Raw genomic sequence first — 20,919 nt, 5'->3', positions numbered from 1 at the left:
TGGTTAGAATATGGTTGTAGAAAACTAGAAACATGAGATAGAAAATTGAATGGTTATTCTAGCTATAAGTCAGTAGTGGAAAATAAGAAGTGGTGACGAGTGGATCAAGTGGTTATTTTGGAATTGACCACGTATGCACAAAATTAGGATTGCACCCTTATAATTGAAGGAATCAGGCGAGCATGGACCAAGTGATCGTGAAGTGGATTGATGTCATTAAATTCATTATAGGTTCCATCAAGCGAGTGTGAGCTAAATTTGATGAGATCAATGGGAAAAAATATATCAAGACATGCAACATGAGCTTCATTGGAGATGATAGTAAAGAAAGGCTGATATGCTAATGAAATTTTGACGCATATTCTACTATTGTAATTTTGTGTCTATAATAAGGACTCTTGGTAATGGTATTTGAGATATCTAGCTGGGTTATTGTAGATATATAATGTAATTATTATCTGGCATGATAATAATAAGAGAATATTGTTGCAGGAAGATTTTATTTGCAATGTATGTTGATATGTTTGTGATTGTGTGCATGTTTTAAATTTTTGAATTCTTATGTAAAGTACCTCTGTAATGTGCTTTATTAATTTCTTTCACAAAGGTTATTTAAGAATATTGTAATGGTTAATGGCTATTAAAATACATTTAAGTGGTATAATGCATTATGTCACCATCTAAATGCCAAATATCACATCAAATACCCAATAACAACTCAGGCGAGACTTTCTTCGCTTACGGAAGATTGAAAATGCCAGGGCTAAAATAAACTATGAGAGAAAACTTTGTTTGCATCTTTAGGTAGACCCATTGGTCTTTGTACTAAAGTTTTGCCAATGAACAAACACACACACACACCTCTCTCTCTCTCTCCAACATTCCTCCTAGAACTAATGTTAAATACCATAGATCCACTCCTAGGCACATAGTTTATATTACAGGTTGACCTACAACTATGCTTTTATTACTGCACCATTGGAGAATATCCTAAAGAATTTGGAGTCTTTTATGTGGAGGTAAGAGTGTGATGCGACACTTGAAACTTTGAAGGAGAAGATAGAAATTTCTCCAATTGTGGACTATCCTGAATGGAATAAAGAGTTTCGTATACATTTTGGTGTGTCTAATACTTCTCTTTGTGTCATCTTTAGACAACCTGGGGACGGAAATTTATAACATCCTATATACTTATAGTTATATGGGATTAACTTGGATGCAAAAATTAACATAATGCATTGCTCGTAGCTATGTTGACACAACCCACCATTTTATTAATTAGAGGACCACCTTGCCGTAGAACTGGTTAGATCACTTGGATATATAAAACTATTACAGGAAGAAAGTTTTTTAGATTGTTCCTTAGTTGGATCCTTCATTTGAAGAAGAAATATCTATGCATGAAAAGGAATTATCAGCTAAGTAAGCCACACATTGACTCAGTGAGGAGTGAATAGGCTGTGGTTGAGGCCTGTTGTGTCCTTCATTTTTTGGACAATTTTGGTTAGAATATGGCTATAGAAAACTAGAAATGCAAGCTATAATAATGAATGGTTAATCTAGATAGAAGTCATCAGTGGAGAATAGGAAGTTGTAAGATGTGGACCAAGTGGTTATTTTGGAATTCACCAAGTATGCACAAAAGAAGGATCGAGCCATTACAGTTGAAGAAATCAAGCAAGCATGGACCAACTAAGCGTGAAGTGGATTGATCCCTTTAAATTTATTAGAGTTGAATCTATCAAGTGAGTGTGATTTAAACTTGATGAGATCAATGTGCAAAAAATATATAAATACATGCAACATGAGCTTCACATGAGGTGATAGTATAGGAGGGCCAACATGCTACTGAAAATTTGACTCATATTCTATTATTGTAATTTTGTGTCTATGATAAGGATTTTTGAAAATAGAATTTTAAATATATGGTTGGGATATTATATATCTACAATAAAATTATGATCTGAAATGATAATGATAAGAGAAGGCTATAGCAGGAAGATTTATTGTGCAATATATGCAGATATTTTGTGATTGTGTGCATGTTTCAAATTTTTGAATTTCCATTGCATTTAATTATGAAAGGAGCCACTTATTTTTGATATCATTCCCAATTGAGATCACCAAACAACAAAAGGGAATGGCTATGGCAATATAATATCAATCCCCAATCTAGATGCCCATTCATGCATCTTTGATGTAATTTATGATGCTATAAAGTATGAGCAAGTAACTTGCCTCCTTGCACGTTGGTGAAGGGTTTTGGGCCTGATGAAGAATCCTTGCACTCTAATCAAGAGATAACTTTCATCAACTCCCAGTCGAAATCCTACACAAAGACACAACCAAATAGAGATGACAAGTTATCTTCCGTAGAAGATCGTCGGCTCAAAACATTTAGAAATCACACATATAAATTACTGCAAAACTGATATAAGGGGAAGGAACATATATTTGTATTAACTATAGAAATGGAAGTACATCAAATGCATACCTTCTAGTAAAGGATATAATCTCCTCTAGCTTCTAGTATGGTCTCCTCTCCCAATACAGTAGAACTCACACACTATAGTTTGGATACTCTCCCCTTTCCCCCTTTGATCTTAGTGAGATTATATAGGCTCATTATATCCTCCACACGAATGTATCTAGACACCTAGGGGCTTGAGAAGTTAGGAAAATTATACAATAATGGACCCCTAACCAACTCATACACAAGTGGGTCAAGTTGATCTCCTTGGGAATGACAAACGCTAGAAACCTTTTTCACAATTATGAGATTTTTCTCAATTATCTCAATTATGAAATAATTATTATCTCATAATTATAATATTTTTACAAAGTAGTTATGAGAAATAACTCAATAATGTAATTCCACCACTTTATCATGGGATAAATCTCACGCAAGTAAAAGAAAAGGTGAAAAAGGATGCATTTTAGCCAAACAATTGAGGTAAGTTGATATTGGGTTTCTCTCACTATAATGGAGTGGGAAATAGGGTCATCTCAAATACCCCCTAATGCATGAGGTCAGAAGAGAAACTGATGGCTATTTTGCATTACAATAATACTCAATCCTCAAAATGGGGGGAAGGCACCAAGATTAGAAAGTTGTATCGGAGGAATTCAAGTGCTGAAGTCTCAACTGTTTTGATAACATCCCGGAGGGGGGCACACCCATTCTCAGTCATAAAGAAATATTGAACATGGCTGCCAGAACATACACTGCATATATATTGCATGAAATGATAGAACATGGCCACAAAGACATAAACAATATATCCATGTGACTTAATAGATATAGCATAACCACCAACGAATACAATGTGGATCTATGTCACAATATAAATTAGTAGAACCATGGACACATGATAGACATACAAGTGTCTCAAGATAGTCCTCAAAGTACTTGAATGATACATAACTCTAACACAACCTAGGAAGGATGCCATATAAGAGTGAAATGTCCCTAACCCAGGGTCTGTGACATAACCTAGACTGTACAAATCTACAGCATGAGAATAGATGAGTTGAAGTCAAACATGGTAGAAGGCACCTCATTACTAGCCAATGAGGTAAACCAATAATAGACACAAGGATATCTACCGCTGAGGAAAATGGATGCCAAGGTACCTAGTATAGTGCACTAAGTGTGAAGAGATGAGATGATGTCGAACACAAGTGAAATCGATCAATCATGAACCAATGATGTAAACCCACTATCAATCATGAGGAAGCTTTCCATTGAGGTCTGTAAGCTCCACGGTACTACTAGTTTCTAGATCAAGATCCTAGATAATGAGTTGAAGTCGACAAGAGAAGATCCATTGAATGAGGGCCTTGATGTATCCTCCACCAAATCGACACTAAACAAACCAGGATGATGGGATGGATGGATGAATTCATGAAGTGGCGAAGTACAACTAACTTATGGATGGATGACTAAAAAAGGTCAACAGGTTACTATAGATGGCCGACACAGGCTAAGACTTCCCTTGAGCACATAGTGGCATGACACAAGAGTGACTTTGGAGCATGACTAATGAGCACCATGTCATATCAGACAATGACACAAGAGGCATCGAAACATGCTCCATATGACTGGAAGAGTAACCAACCAGAGGAGTAAAGAGACTCATATGGATGGTACGGATCGTAGGAAACATAAAACCCAATTGTCAGATAATGAAACATACATGTGTCATGTTCAAGGGTGACATAAAGGATGTTGCCATTTGGTGACTGATGGAAATAAATGTTCCCTCCCTTCTCTTTTTATAAGTTACTTTTTCATAAAGTTGTCCCCAAAGCCCGAAAAAGAGATAAAAGTATACAAGGGGGAACCTGCTAGCTGAGAATACTATGGTACTCCTTTTTTGTAACTAGTCTAGACAAGTCTAGGAAACAGTTAAACTTATATTGGGTAGATGACACCTCAGGTACTTTAACGATCATGAAGTAGACAAGTTCACTTGCTAATATTTTCTAAATTAAGGAGTCTGAAAAGAGCTTAAAAAAAACTACCCTTGGAGGAATGAGTGTTATAGATGGTAGCAACTAGTTCTGGTCATGGTGGAACTACTCATGACATAATGAAGGCAAGAGGGTAGCTAATAGGAACACTCATTGCAGCGGTTCCTCCAAGATATGGTAAAGCACCAATTTAATGAATGTCACAGGCCAAGAAAATGATGACGATGGAAAAGAGAAACCAAGGCTTATAGTGCAAAAGTAGGTTGATAGAAATTGGCAATCACAAGGGATGAAATGGGTGGAATCCTCCTAGGGTAAAGCTAGAAATGAGACAAAGAAGAGGACATGTGGCTCAAATTCTAGGTCATGGTGGGTGAGAAGGAGGAATTCCAAGAAGGAGTAAAAAATGACTGCATGGACACCAACACGGCAAAGAGATGTTAACTAGGGTATCCATGAGTGGGTAAGACCTACCGCCAAGCTACGACGTGCATAAAAGAAGTGGATAAATTCGCAACTTAAAGGGGTAGAACCTAAGGCATAAATATGGCAGTAACGGTCAAAATGAAATGGTGACAGTTATATAAGACGTACACCTATACACCAGTAAGAGGAAACATACCTACAACCCAATGGACGTCGTGATATAATTGCCACCCTATCCTGTAAAAAACATATAGAACGACTAGACCCATGGTTAAATCACATAAGGAAAGACATAAACATGGATGAGGTAAGAACATGACCATATATTTTTGTTTTTTTTTTGTATTTTATCATTTTTTTGGATTTTTGCCATAGATAAGGCATGAAGGATACTCACAACACACAATAATAAAAGAGATAAATCATCACACTCTTATGTACAACATGTACAAGAATGAAACAATCCATAGGTCACTTTAAAGTGTGCCCACATCTCGGCACAGACCAAGGGTTTCTATGCACAAACTCATAGAGGGTGAGGGGACCATATGGCTCATCAACGTGGGGCCAAGGTAACGAAAGTCAAACTACCCAATCTAGAAAGGTTGACCTTGCGACAGACATTCTAACATAGTCATGCTCTTGATATCAACCTGAGAACATAAGGGAGGATCAAGGCATAAAGGGGGTACACCATGCGCGTCAACAAGTGGTAACAATTTGATGATTCATTGGCAAGTCCAACATTAGGATACAAAGACTTGACTCAGTTCATGGGTGGCAAATCCAAGGAACACCAGGAAGGTGCCCCATAAGTTGATTAAAGATTTAAAGTGACAGGCCCTACTCATTACAGATTAGGAAGTCTAGAGGCATAAAGAGGCATAAAATCCCTAGGGTTATCAATGGATAGAGCCATGATCTCCAAGTTGGCTAACCAGGGAGTCTCAACAACAAGGGAGTCATGTAGAACTAGCGGAGGGGTCACCCACGTGGGAAAAGGATCTTGGTCATATTACATATTGGGATGGAGTTTCTAACCAACGTCAAGAGATACTAACGGGACTTCAAGAGAGTAAATATCCTCGAAAATAGGTGGTGGAGGGTTCTCATTAGCTTGATTAACTTCAATAATAATAGGCGACAAAACCCAAGGATCAAGAGGTTGATGCGGTTCATAGGTGTTAGAAGAGATCATCTGCATAAGAGTTATAGTAGAAGTAGAAGGAGCGTTGGGCGGTGGTAATTTAGGTAATACTCCAATAAGAGATGACATTTTAAATAACCCCATGCCAACACTCTGAAACTGAATAGGGTTATCTCCCAAGAGTGGTATAGAATTCCCCATGGTGGAAATATGGATAGATGGTATCCAGAAGTTAAGTTGATCGATAATTACAATCCTACCTTCATGAGGAAAGAAAAGAAGAGAGAAAATAGACGAGACGACTGTGATCATCGCATAAAACCAACTATGACAAGGAGTAGTTTGTAATATAACATGGCATTGACAATATCCACATCAACATGCACACTTTCCCCCCTAACTCGATGGAAAAATTCAAAATAACCCCATTTGGGACAATGTTGTGTCCATCAAAAGATTGGAAAGATAAGAGCCTTCCAGTAGGATACAAACATAACACACATGGAAGAGCCCTCATCCACCAAAGTGCGATGAATATTCTAATCATAAATACACATAATGATCTAGAAAAAAATTTGACATGAAAGATGATGAGCGGATTTATCAACATTAAAACTGATGAGATTAGAGTCAGAAGGTTCAACTCTAGCAATGGAAGACAACAATTCTTTGCACTGCTGAGGGTATCTTTACAAGAGTTCCAATGAAGACATGGCACAAGGAGACTGGGCAAGATCTTCAATAATTCTATAGTGTTGAGTAGCCTTGGTAGAAAGATTGTGTGTCATCTTACGAAGAACACCCTTGGGAGGGTGATAAATATGTTCCACATGCTTATCCAAAGCGAGAGGTCTAGTGGAAGGTAGTGGAGTTGATGAGTCCTGATAGGGAAAAATCGAATCAGGAACATCATAAGATTTGGATTGTGTATTCACATTGACATCTTCTACGCACATTAAGATAAATAAGTTATGAGAAGATGACCCCTTGTTGCCCCTTGCGGAGGTCAAGAAGGTTGAGCAACCATCTATTCCTCAAGTTGTGGAGGGAATCGATGATTCAAAATTTAAGGCTATTGAGTAGATTGTGGTGAAAGAAGCCTATGGACTTCATCCATTAGAGGGCATTCATGAGTAAGGTGGTCACCTTGACAAATTTTATTGGGGAACTTGACTTTATGGCGATGTTCACTAGTGCTTCCTACCTAACTCTGAGGGTTCGGCCGAGACTCCTAACCGTTTTGGTTCTTTTGTTTATTTCACTTATTATTCTTTTTATCACTAGATTGTTGTTTGTTCTTCAGTTGAGTGGACTTCACTGTGAGAACATTGGTGGACTGCTTAGGAGGGGGTGCTTTAGTAGAGCTAGATACACTTGCTAGGGACTGATATGTAAAAATCAATTTCCCATGTTGGGTAGAATGTTGGCTCATAGAATTGGAAACGAACATGATCACACCATTAGCATGCGGGCTAGTAATAGGCTTGGGAGGGTAAATAGAAGGACTATGGGAATTAGGCAATACTATGTAAAGTGTACCCAACTATGAATAGATGAGCTCCAACTATTGGGTGGCTAAAATATCTTTTTCCTTGGTAAAAACTCGAAACATAGACACATCCTTGGCAATATGAGGTCGAAGAGATTGAATGAACCATTTATATAAGATCTCATCAGGTAACTTGGTTCTTACTAACTGCTTGCAAGGACGCCACTCATGAATATAACCAGAGATTAACGTGGCATCATCTTGCATGAAATTGGACAAGAGGTCAGAGTTGATATCATACTGAGTGGGAAACTAGAATTGTGTCAAGAAAGTTTGACCAAGGAGGCAAAGTCATTGTAGGATATAGTATCTAACTTAATATACCACTTTGAAACATCCCTAGACAATGTATGTTGGAATAAGTGATGTTTAACATAATTATCAATGGAATAATTGGACAAGAACCACCAATGATAAGTGGTAATATGTGTGGATGGATTCTCCCTTGGCTTTCATTAAAAATTGGGAATATTGGATGGTAATTTTGTGTGCATGGGTGGCCACCAAGTATCATGATGGATGGGGTCATTAATCAATTTCACCAAATTTGATAAATCAAGAGAATATAAAAAATGATTTTGAAGCTGAATAAATGGATCATAGGCATGAGAAGCCCCTAACAAACCATGTGGTCCCCCTATATAAGGAGAGGAATGATGTATTTGTTTGTGAAGAAAAGGGTTCATCCCATCATAAGAATTATGTGGGCAAGCATTACGATGAAATGGATATTTCCCTCGGCACAAGTACCATCAGAGAGAAAAAGATCCCCAAAATCATGGTTGTCGATGGGGTTGTACCAAAGGATAGAAAATGGACCACTATGTGCAGTAGAACCGACATAAGGAGGATAACCTCTATGAGAAACATGACTATCAGTGGGATTTCCCCTAGGTAAACTAGCCCCACACTAAAAGTACTGTTAGGTGGCACCCCTCCAAAAAGTGAGTTGTACCAGGCTTGTGACATACGAGAAGTGGTGTTGCTTCTAGGCTGACGAGGGACAACTCGTGATCCTCCCCACATATTACGGGAAGTAATCATACCTAACTAAGGGACAAGAATAGTTAGTTGGGAAAAATTCGGTGTAAAGATTCCTGAACCTATCGGCTGAGTAGGCTGAGGTGCCATGGTCAGCATAGGATATGGTGTGAGTGTGGAAACATTCGAGAAATTTTTAGGAGTCATTGAAGAAACCAACGAAATTCCCTAAGAAGAAGTAAGAGGTGTGGATGGAGGAGTGGGTATAGCCACACTAAGAGGTGGAAATGATGTCATGACAACTAACACTGCTGATGCAGAAGGTAAGGATGTCTCAGACTCTTGTAGGAATTTCACACCTATAGATCAAACTGATATATGCAATGTACTAAAGCATAATACTTGATCTAGTTCTACAAAACATTAAGTGGAAGCATAATCGAATTCATCAGCAACATCAAGCATAAACACATATAACTGATCAAGAGAAATAATCAACCATAAGACAAGATATACCACTGGGGAAAACACCAGCATAAAACCCCTATTTGTATAATCAATCAAGTGAAAATCCTCTTCAGTTTACAAAAAAGAATCATCTCAAGAGCTATCCTGTACTCTATGCAATCAAAAGATGAAGATCATAGACTACCTTGGCCTCAATATATAGGTCACAAGTCGTCCAATCTCATATATTACGTATTTGTCTTGGAAGTAGATCCTTCTCCATGCAAGGAATACTTACTAGAAATATCCAAGCATCTAATAGTACACTGTTCCTCATCTGAACTCAACTGGGTCTTTGTCTAAACTGACATGCATCAATTATCCATGAGGGAATTCTCAGTTATTTGAAATAATAGTTGTCACATGCATGCAAACATTAACAAACTATATCTCATTAATTTAACAACTTGTTAAATTAATCTAACTAGACTTGACTAAGTAAAACTAAGTCAACTGATCCTCTCATTATAGAACTCATACTTGATTACTCAATCAGTGGAGAAAATCAACGATAAATTCCTAAATCAGTGGGACAACTAATTGCATGTTCTCACATTATGGAGATTAATTAATTAATATTTTAAATTATTGTTAAGACCAAATTCGTTTTTACATCCTATAGTTAGACCAGGGACTGCTAAAAATAGGAAGGGACCCATAAATGCTATTTTTAGAAGATTCTAATTTTAGCAGTTTCACCTCTCACCTAAGGTGGCCAAAATGCTCATTGGCCAAACTGCTATTTTTAGAAGTGCTATTTTTAGGAGTTCTATTTTTAGCACATTCTAAATTTAGCATTTCTTGTTGCACACTTTTCAACACTCCCTCTCAAGAAGAAAGGGATTATCAGCAACCTCGATCCTGTCTCTATGGAACTCAAACTTGCCCTTTGACAATGCCTTTGTCAAAATATATGCATCATGTTCCTCGGTTGAAATGTATAGCAACATCATGATCCTCTTGACAACACAATCCCATAGATGATGATAGTGGATATCTATATTCTTGGACCTGTCATGAAACACTAGATTCTCAGAGAGTTTAATGCAACTCTGATTATCACAATATATCATGGTAAGATCCATCATGTGACCAAACAATCCCACTAGAATCTTACGCATCTAGATGGTGTCACATGCAACATGAATAGCAGCCATGTATTCAACCTCCACTGAGATAAGTGAAACTGATCTCTATTTCTTGCTATACTAAGAAACCACAGCTGACCCAAGGTTGAATATTCCTTCAGAAATGCTCTTCCTGTCTGATGGACTACCTACCCAATCTACATCCGTGAAGCCTTGGAGCTTCATTCCCTCTGTCTACCTGTACCATAATCCATACTATGTAGTGTCTTTGAGATATCTCAGCACATGCTTTGCCGCCATCCAAAATAACTTGGTTGGATGAACCATAGCTTGACTCGGCTAGTCCACTGCAAAACAAAAATCCGGTCATGTGTTCACTAGATACATAAGTGAACCCACAAGCTGCCGATGAACAGTAGCAGCTACTACCTCACCTGAAGCAGCATGCTCCTTCCTCCAGTTCCTTGCTAGAGGAGTCTCCATGGGCTTTCACATATCCATGTGGAAGTGCCTGAGTATCTCATTGGCATACTTACCTTGAGACACAAATACTTCCCATCTCTCTGCCACACCTCCATGCCTAGAAATTAGTGCATGAGGCCCATGTCCTTCATCTCAAACTCTCTTGCAAGGTACTCCTTGCAAGACTTGATAAACTGACCATCACTTGTCAAAATAAGGTCATTGACATAAATTGCAATAATCAATAGCTTACCTTCTACCATGATGTGATAGAGGTTCGCATCCGCTTCACACTTGGTGAAGCCCAGCTTGGTGAAATAGCTGTCGATCCTGGTATACCAAGCACAGGGTGCTTACTCTAGCCCATACAATGCTCACTTGCATCAGAACACATGAAACTCATGATCGAAGATCTCAAATCCCTTAGGCTACTCTATGTATACCTCTTCCTCAATTTCCCCATTGAGGAAGGTTGTCTTCACATCCATCTGATGGATCTTCCAACCCATCTATGCTGATAATGCTAGAATCAATTTGATCGATGAGTACCTTGCAATAGGAGCAATTGTCTCATCATAGTCAATCCCCTCCACCTGTGAGAAACCATGGGCAACAAACCTTGCCTTGTGTTTCTCAATACTGCCATTAGCTGCATGATTTACCTTGTAAAGCCACCGTGAAGTAACAACTGACTTGTCCCCTGGTCTAGGGACTCAATCCCACACACTGTTTCACATGATAGAATCATACTCCTCTACCATTGCATCCACCAAAACTGGCTGCTACACTCCCTCCTCAAAAGAAGAAGGCTCGGTTGCTACACACTCCCCAACTAGGGCCATGTAGCCAGTGTATCTATCAGGAGATCTCCTCTATCTACATCGAGAGGTTGGCTGCCCGACATTCTCTCTCACATCCTACATCAATCTATCAGCCTCCCGTGAGAATTTCTACCCATTTCTGGAAGACTCTCCAGCAGTGGTGATCTCCACTACTGGAATCTTTGCATGTGGCTGATCCGCATCATTAGGAGGCTCCTCCTCCTTAGGAACTAATAGTTCCTCATCATCACCATGCAACTTGAGCTCCCTCTCAAACTTCAGGTCCCTATGCACTACGGTCCTGTAACTGGCAGGTAGAAACACACGATAGTTGTGAGGTGTATCCATGTACCCCACAAGTATTCCCAACTCTGCTATTGGATCTAGCTTCTTCCGAGCATCTTTGGTCACATGACAGAAGACTGGCGATCTAAATATGTGGAAGTGACTCACATCTGGTTGCTTCCCTGAAAAGACCTCTATAGGTGTCTTCATCCCCAACATGCAATGAATACTTTTATTTTGAAGATATACTTCTGTATTACATGTCTTAGCCCATAGATGAAGTGGTAGGCCTTGGTCATGCAACATCACTCGAGTTGCTCCCACAATAGACCTATTCTTTCTTTCGGCCACCCCATTCTGTTGTGGGTTATGAGGTGCCATGAGTTCCCATCTAATTCCTTCTGAAGCAAAGAAGTCTTTAAATTGTTTGGAAACATATTCTCCACTGTTATGAGTCCGTAAGGGATTTACTTTCATCACTGGTTCTTTCTTTGCCAAAGCTTTGAACTCACAAAACTTCAAGAAGGTTTTATCCTTCTTTTGCATGAAGTATATCCAACATCTATGAGAAAAATCATCAACAAAAATAACATAGTACCTATGCTTTGCCGTGGAGGCTGTAGAGAAGGGCTTGCATACATCTGAATGAACTCGCTCCAGAACTGCTCCTGCTCTACTATCCCGATCATAAAAGGAATATTTTGCATACTTACCCAAAGTGCAACCTTTGCATGTGCTCATTTGCTCCAGCTTGCACTTAGGTAATCCGGTAGAAATTTGTTGCATGATTTTCAAGGCCCCATGATGCAAGTCGCCCAGTTTCCTATGCCATAACTTGCCAATATCTTTTCCATGCACCACCTATGCTTTGGAACTCAATGTAGCACAGTCTTCTACCTGTAACTTATGGAGATTCTTAATTCGAATCCTTATCTGTTTGGTTTGTCTAATGTCGATATGCCTTAGGAAAACCTTTCCCAAAATAAAGACTACATCATAGCCTTTATCCTCAAGCATAGCAATAGACACAAGATTCTTTTTCAACCCTAGTACATACATAGCATTAGAAAGAGTTAGGGGATAACCATGCTCCCTCTGAAACAGAACCGTATCTTCACTTGAGACATGATACTTTCTGTCATCGCCCATCTCGATCTGTATCTGGAGATCCCTCTCCTCCAAAGTGCTGAAACTATTCTTGTCACCTGACATGTGGAAAGAGGCTCCACTGTCCAAGTACCAAAAACATCCAATGCTGGATGAAACCATGCATGCAATAAGTGAGAAATCCATCTCAAACTGTGAAGCTAGTGCATCACCATCAGATTCCCTGGAGGAACCTTTCTTGGACTTCTTCTTGGGGTAATTAGTAGCATAATGGCCCAACTCATGACAATGAAAGCATCTCACCTTTGACTTGTCAAACTTCTTCCCTCCTTGAGAATACTTGGATTGGGATGGCTTCCCTTTACCTTTCTTAGCTTTAGATGATAAAGCCAAGTTCTCTTCATCATCATGTTTTGATGAAGAAGCTCCATTCCTGGTGCTCCATCTGATCTCCTCCTACATCAAATCCGACTATATTCATTCCCAATCTGGCAGTTTGTCCCTTCCATTCACCAAGTCTTGGTAGCTATGATAGCTCTCAGGAAGGCCAAGGAGTGCTAGACTCACCATATCATCATCAGCAGTCATGACCCCTACACTTGCAAGCTCATCCATGCAGGTGGTGAGCTTGTTCAGCAACGTAGAGATAGTGTCACCCTTTTTGCACTTGATCTTGTGAAGTTTGTCCTTCAGTGCCAGCTTCCTCTGATCACTGCTATTCTGATATAAATCTTTCAATGTTTTCCACATTGCATGTAGAGTCTCCTTCACATGGAGGCTCAAAATTATGTGATCTCGAGCTCCCTCCAGGATGATTCTCCTAGCGCTAGCCACACACTTCTTCCATTCCGTGAGTTGTGTAGCATCAGTAGGCTTAAGGACTTCTTGATCAATGAAGTCCTTAAGGCCGTTATCTTCCAATACTACCTCCATGCGATCCTTCTGAGCTATGTAGTTTTAGTTGCCATCAAGGGCATACTTAAGCCTCAAACCATAGTGTTAGGGCCTAAATCTACCTCAAGTTGAGGAAGGTAGGTCTAGGGTAACATCAAACCACGCTTAACGTGGTAGCTATCCCTACTAGGTCGAGAGAAGGCTCTCTCCTTGTCAATCTTAGGAAAACATAGCAAATGAGGCTTGAGATGACTAATAAAAAGACTAATTTTAGGCTAGGTATATACTCAGAGGAGTTTGATTGAATTTTATTTTGGTTTGCTAGATCAAATGTGAAAGACAGTTTTGGGTCCGGGGAATGAACTCAATCTTGCAGAGGTTTCTGTAGGACAAGGTAGGCAAGTGCTTTAGTACTTCAGATTAGGTATAATGTTGATTCTTGAGACTGGTGAGGAGTTGGAGAGGGCATGAATGTGTTATGAGTCCTCTTCAGTAGAAAACATGTAAAACTAATGAAACTCTAAGGTAGAGCACTGCAACATCAATTATTTCCACCTTTATACTTGATTCATTTAGTTAAGAAGAAAAGAGAGAGATAATGGCACACATAAACATATGATAACTTGAATCATAGAAGGAAAAACAATACTAAGTCACCTTGCCACAATAATCCCACAAAATGCTGCAAATACTGGTCTATTTCCTTGCCAAACTGCAGAAATGAATGTACAATAATGCTCAAAGCATTCACAAGAGTCCAACCTTGACAAATCACTGAAAAAGTACTAGATATAGGAAAAAAACAACTCATGCTAGGCTTTAGGGGTCAAATTCATGAGTTAAGGAGTTGTTTCAACAAGATCTAAACTAAGAACTAAAAAGTAGGCAGTGGAACAACTTGCCTCTAAAATCTAAGAAACTGATTCATTTAGTTCAAAACTACCTTTTCATAATGTATCTACCTCCATGAGTGAATTTTCAACTTTTTTATATCAAAGTCCATAAATTTACATCAATTTACATCATGAGTTTTACCATGAGAGAGAAAAAATTCAAACTGGGAAAAGCTAGTCGAAAAACAGAGTTTTTTGGAAAAAATAGCAATTTTTCATCCTGTGCGATGTGCCACTGTCCTTGTGCGTAGCGCCTTTTGGCAACTGATTTTGGAGGGCTTCTCATGCACCAAATTTGCTCCAAGTGGGCTTGTTGGAAAGGTATGTTTGTCTAATTTCTATAAGATGTGAAATTTCTAAATTTGGTGTCCATTTACCCCTCCAAAAGTGAGTTCTCCCAACACTGTTTCTTGTGTGGCCAAAAAGGGGTAGAAAGGGCATTTCTGAGGTGTTTTTGACCCTTTTGGAAGCACAAAACTTGACAAAAATTTCTATTAATTTCTAAGCATTCATAAATTTTCATGAGGAATCCAAAAATGTATAGTTTTCCTCTAGGGGAGGTCCCTAGAAAAAGCGAGCGCCGGATGGTGCTACGCATCAGGCAGAAAAACCTGTTTTTTCCTTCAAAAATTCAAAATTGAAAAAAAGTGTGCCAAATTTCTTGAAATTTGAGCTGAGTGACCTACATCAAGTACTATGTGGGGCTGAGTAAGCCTCAGCCAAGATTTTTAGTGTATCTTGGTCTTTCTTCCTCCTCACAGTTTTCGTCAACTTGGTCTTTAAGGTCCTTATCCTCGCTTTGCAAATCTTGTTTCTTGCCAAGTAGTGATAGGCCATGTGCCTCAACATATTTTTCTCTTTTTTGGCCTTCTCCAACAACTTCTCCAAGTGCATGTTTTCCCTCTCTAGCTAGGATTCACGATCAGCTTCAATCTCTTGCTCTAGTGGTGTCAATATGATTTTCCTCCTCTTAGCTGCTTGCAGGTTTTCTCTTATGTTTTGCAACTACATGATTGTCTGTTGGTCCTCGAACTACTGTCTCCTTTGCTCAAGGTAGTTTATAATCCACTTAACCCTTTCAAGGTTAAGAGTTAAGGCATGAATGTCAGCTTCTTGTTCCTAGATGATCTCTTTGAGTTTTGAGCTTTGGGAGCCCAAATTAGTGTCCTCATCCTGAATGAGAATGAAATCTCTCTCGTGACCTTCTGAAGGCCATTCATCTTGCACTAGTTGTTTACCTTTGTCTTGTACTTTCTTTTCTGTTGAAGGAAACAAGACCCCTTCCACCCCAGGTGGAGATAATACTCGTTTGGCTGCTGCAAACAATCTCCTTGTCCCCTTTTGATCAGTGATGAATACTGGCAGACTGGTATTTTGAGTCTCATGCACTTCTTGCTGATGTGAAGGCCCTCCTACCTCATGAAAAACTGATGGGGTCACTTGAGGACTTGTGAAAACCTCATGTGAAATGAAATCATCCCATGAAACATTCAACAGGTTCATGTGATGCAAAACCACAATCTTGATCAATGCAAAGTGATAAATGTTGTTGTACTATTGATGAGGAGGTTTTATTTGCACCAATGTGTTCATTTTCTCAATATTCTTGCACATAAAATAGGGGAGATTCGTCATCCTCACCCTAGTGAAATGCATTAATAGTCTAACATGATAGGTGTATAAGCGAGAAAATTTACCTTCACAACTGAAATATTTGATTATGAACTTCATAAGTGGAGCATATGTGTCCTATAGGTATCTGAAAGGGAAGACCCTATTGATTTGCTTCTGATAGCCAACCTTGATATAAGGCTCATAATTCTCTTTGTCCACCAGCTATCCCTTGTTCCACTATTCACTCACTTTCGAAATACCTTTGATTCAACTATAGTTTCAGGTAACAAAGTGAATGTAACACTTGCCAAATTGACCTGGCCATTATGAAGATGGAGGACAAACAATCTAGCAAGCTCATGGTGGTATTTGACTCTTTCCACCATCTCACAAAACTGGTAGCAAGACTAATGTTTGAAGGCTCCTCCTAGATGTGTTTTCCTCCCTTGTGAGGTTTTCTTGGTGCATGAATTTCTTAGGAGGAATCACTCACTGTTTCCTCATCCCTTTCATATGGTGAATTTGTTTCCATGTTTTCCACTGTATGGTGTTTCAACGATGAGTATGAAGAGATTTAAATGAAGAATAGTTGTTTGCTGTTTAATGAAAGGGATTGATGAGTGGGATTGTGAATGAGGGATTTGTGCTGACTGTAGGGTTTTTTGTGAGTGGCAGGGTTTTGGGAATGCAATTAGGGTTTGGAAATACTAAGAATTTGCGTTAGGGTTTTAGGGTATTGGGGATAAGGGGGTAGGATGAGTGTGAATGGGAGAGGGGTAAGGGAAATGAAATGAGTGAAATGTAGTGAAGAGGGATGGTGTAAATGATGCAGGGGAACAAACAACAAAAATGACAATTTTGCAAACCCTAAGGTGGTTCTTTCAACATACTATGTAAAAAACTAGGGTTTTATCTTTCACCTATTGAAACAACATGAATGAGGACTAAAACCCTTGCAATGGCACTTAGGAATGTTTCACTTACTTGTGGAATAAATATGGCAAGATTTTAAAGCTTAGCAAGTTGATTTGAGAGAAGTTTGGGTTTGGAGGACTAGTGCACCATGCTGAGACATAGGTGCGCCATGCCACTCAGGTGCGTTGTGCCAGTTCACTCTCCAGTTTTAATTCTGCGCTCTGTACACCGCGCCGACCAGGTGTGCCATGCCTCAACCCAGGTGCACCGCGCGCAGTAAGCTTTGACAATTTTTGCTGCGATTTCTCCTTTTACTCCTCAAATCACGACTTGGCTTGTTAACTCTCTCTTTAGCACACAAATGAAGTTTATAACACAAGGGAAACTTTATATACAAGTGACTTTGATTTTTCATGTATGAAAACCCACTTTCTAATGTTTTTCCTTTCACTTTATCATTTAAAAATCTGTTTTGGCAGTTTAACTTGTTTTTTGAAAATTGATGGACTAATGCTTTGAATCTCTTGTCTCTTTTGCAAGAGCTGAAGTGTAGTAATTTGGAAAGGTGACCAAGGCTACATTTCTAGACTTATTACAGATAGGAAGAATAAAATTACATGGAATTTATATACATAGAAGAAAAACTTTGTTTTTCCTCAAAACAGGGTTTTGAGGAAAAATCAATCACTGAACATGTGATTATTAAAATTTTTGATGCTGAGACCTTATTTGACCTCCTCATGTGCTTGTTGACCATTATTGAGCTTTTACAAGACTTTAATGACAAACCTTAGACCTAATGGGACCTAAAACCCAAAAATGACTTTAACAAATGTAAAGACAGAAAATGACTGTAAATGACCTAAATTTATGAAATAAGTCAGTAGTTAAAGACCATGAGGGAAAAATGATAATATGCCACTGCCAGCAGATGATCCATGACCCTAATGGAATGCAACTGATAAGATGAGACACCTAAAATACAATGCAGCAAGAGAATTTTGATCACTGATGGAGGGATGAATATATCGACACTAACACATAGAAAGCCATTAATGAAATAGATGAGATAAGAAATTGAGATATATATCCCAAATAATAAACTTCAAATTTCTCTTGCTTGTATACTGTTCTTCCTTGATCATCTGTGCTCTTATACCATGTAGAAATTTCACACCTATAGATCAAACTGATATATGCAATGTACTAAAGCATAATACTTGATATAGTTCTACAAAACAGTAAGCAGAAGCATAATTGAATCATGAGCAACATCAAGCATAAAAACATATCACTGCTCAAGAGAAATAATCAACTGTAACACAAGATGTATCACTGGGGAAAGCACCAGCATAAATCCCTTATCTGTATTATCAATCAAGCGGAAATTCTCTTCTGCTTACAAAAAGAATCAGCTCAAGAGCTATCTTGTACGCCCTACAATCAAAACATGAAGATCATAGACTACCTAGGCCTCAATATATAGGCCACAAGTCCTCCAATCTCCTATATTACATATTTCTCTTGGAAATAGATCCTTCTCCATGCTGGGAATACTTACTAGAAATATCCAAGCATCTGATAGTACAATGTCCCTTATCTGAACTCAACTGGGTCTCTGTCTGAACTGGCATGCACCAGTTATCCATGAGGGAATGCTCAGTTATCTGAAATAATAGTTGTCACATGCATGCAAGCATTAACAAACTATATCTCATTAATTTAACAAGTTGTTAAATTAATATAACTAGACTTGACTAAGTAAAAGTAAGTCAACTGATCCTCTCATTGTAGAACTCATACATGATTCCTCAATCAGTGGAGAAAATCAAGGATAAATTCCTCAATCAGTGGGACAACTAATTGCATGTTCTCACAAAGACTTCAAGTTTAATTTTCCATATCTAATTAATTCATGGAGATTAATTAATTAATATTTTAAACTGCTGTTAAGACCAAATTCGTTTTTACTTCCTATAGTTAGACCAAGGACTGCTAAAAATAGTAAGGGACCCAGAAATGTTATTTTTAGAAGATTCTCTTTTTAGCAGTTTCACCTCTCACCCAAGGTGGCCAAAATTCTCATTGGCCAAACTGCTATTTTTAGAAGTGATATGTTTAGGAGTTCTATTTTTAGCACATTCTAAATTTAGCATTTCTTGTTGCACACTTTTCAACAATTCTCCCATAGGGTAAAGTACAACAAGGAACATAAGTGTAGGTAGGTGTAAAACTGTCAGGATTTAGCCATAATAACTCTAGTCCTAAAGAATTATTCAATGGTGGATTGGTAGGGGCATCAAAGCCATCTACCAAAGATTCGATAGAAATGAATTCACTATCCAAAGGACTAGGTATATATTCCAAGATAATGTGTTGGTCTAAGTCTTGAACCTTGATGGTCACTCTCCGTTCAGGGGTAACAACTCCACCTCGTTCAGGAGGTGAACCATGAATACGACGTGACCATCGACCAACAAATTTAGGCAATGTGATAACCTATAATTTAAATACAATTATGGTAGTGAAAATACCTTAAGGCCAAAACTACTAACTCAGACCAAACAACACACACTAGAAATGTCCTAGAAGATAGCACGTGAAAACCAAAATACTAAGAAGCTAGTGGTGGAACCGTTATACTAGTGACCTACTTCCCAACCCTTTTATCTGTGAACTCGATGAAAGTGCCTTTATTAGTCGTGGGGAAGCCTCTAAGAGGAATGTGAGAGTATGACTAATATCTATCCTTGGAATAGAGAAGAAGAACCTGACCCTACACTTATGTATGAGCCCTAAGAATATGGGCCACTATGGTCACCATGTATAATAACACGACCTAGTGGGACAATTGCAAGAAATATCCACACACAAGGGAAGCAAACTTAACCCCCAAAAGGAGATAAAATTGAAATAGCCTTGAGAGTTATCTCCCAAGTGGTCCTTAAGTGATAATGACACCGTTTATATGCGTGGAGATTACGTTATATCATGCCACCTAAAACTAAGTGAAAAGGGTTATGTTAGTTCGCCTAGCCTAAGTGTGACCTTGTGCTTAACCCTCTTGTGAGAAGGGTTTCCCAAACCACACTACTGCAAATGGATTTAACTCCCAATCACATGCTACTAAGTTGATTTTCAAGTCTTGGACTCACACTCCTATCTCCATGACCCTAGCCTAAGATAGTGTTGTTGTACTACCAGTGAAAGTAATAGGCGAATCTAGTTAATTTTATTATCGCATTAATTTTAGTTGTCTTTTTTACACAATCGGGATGCGATGTGAAACTGAGATGGTGTGTTAGATCCCTATACTACTAGTGTAACGCTTTATTGTTATTAGTGAAACCCCCTTATTATATTGGTGTGCCCATGTAGTTCCCATATTGTTATTATTGTGCCCCATAGAAGCCCATTATTGTTATTATTGTTCCCTTACATTATTATTGTTATCTCGGCTCTGATTATATTATGACCCCTTAGACTCCTATATATAGAAAGAAGGCCTTGACGTTTGTATCATCCAAGAATTGTTCATTTGTGTGATGTAAAGGGGATTTCTCCCTCGAAGAGGCTGATTTATAAGGAATTCATCTATATTTTTTTATGTTTTTATGAGTTGGTCTCATAACATTTGGTATCAGAGCTTTGGATTCTAGGGTTTCATTGCTCCAAATGCGTCATCATGGAATTTTCACTATAACAGTTTCGCTACGAAGTTTCAGAAGCTTAGAAAAAAACCCATTTGACAAGAAAT

Source organism: Pinus tabuliformis, chromosome X (assembly GCF_031772625.1).
Source record: "Pinus tabuliformis cultivar Carrire ecotype Pingquan chromosome X, CPIR1, whole genome shotgun sequence".
In the NCBI taxonomy this organism is placed as follows: Eukaryota; Viridiplantae; Streptophyta; class Pinopsida; order Pinales; family Pinaceae; genus Pinus; species Pinus tabuliformis.
This window is presented reverse-complemented; position numbering follows the sequence as displayed.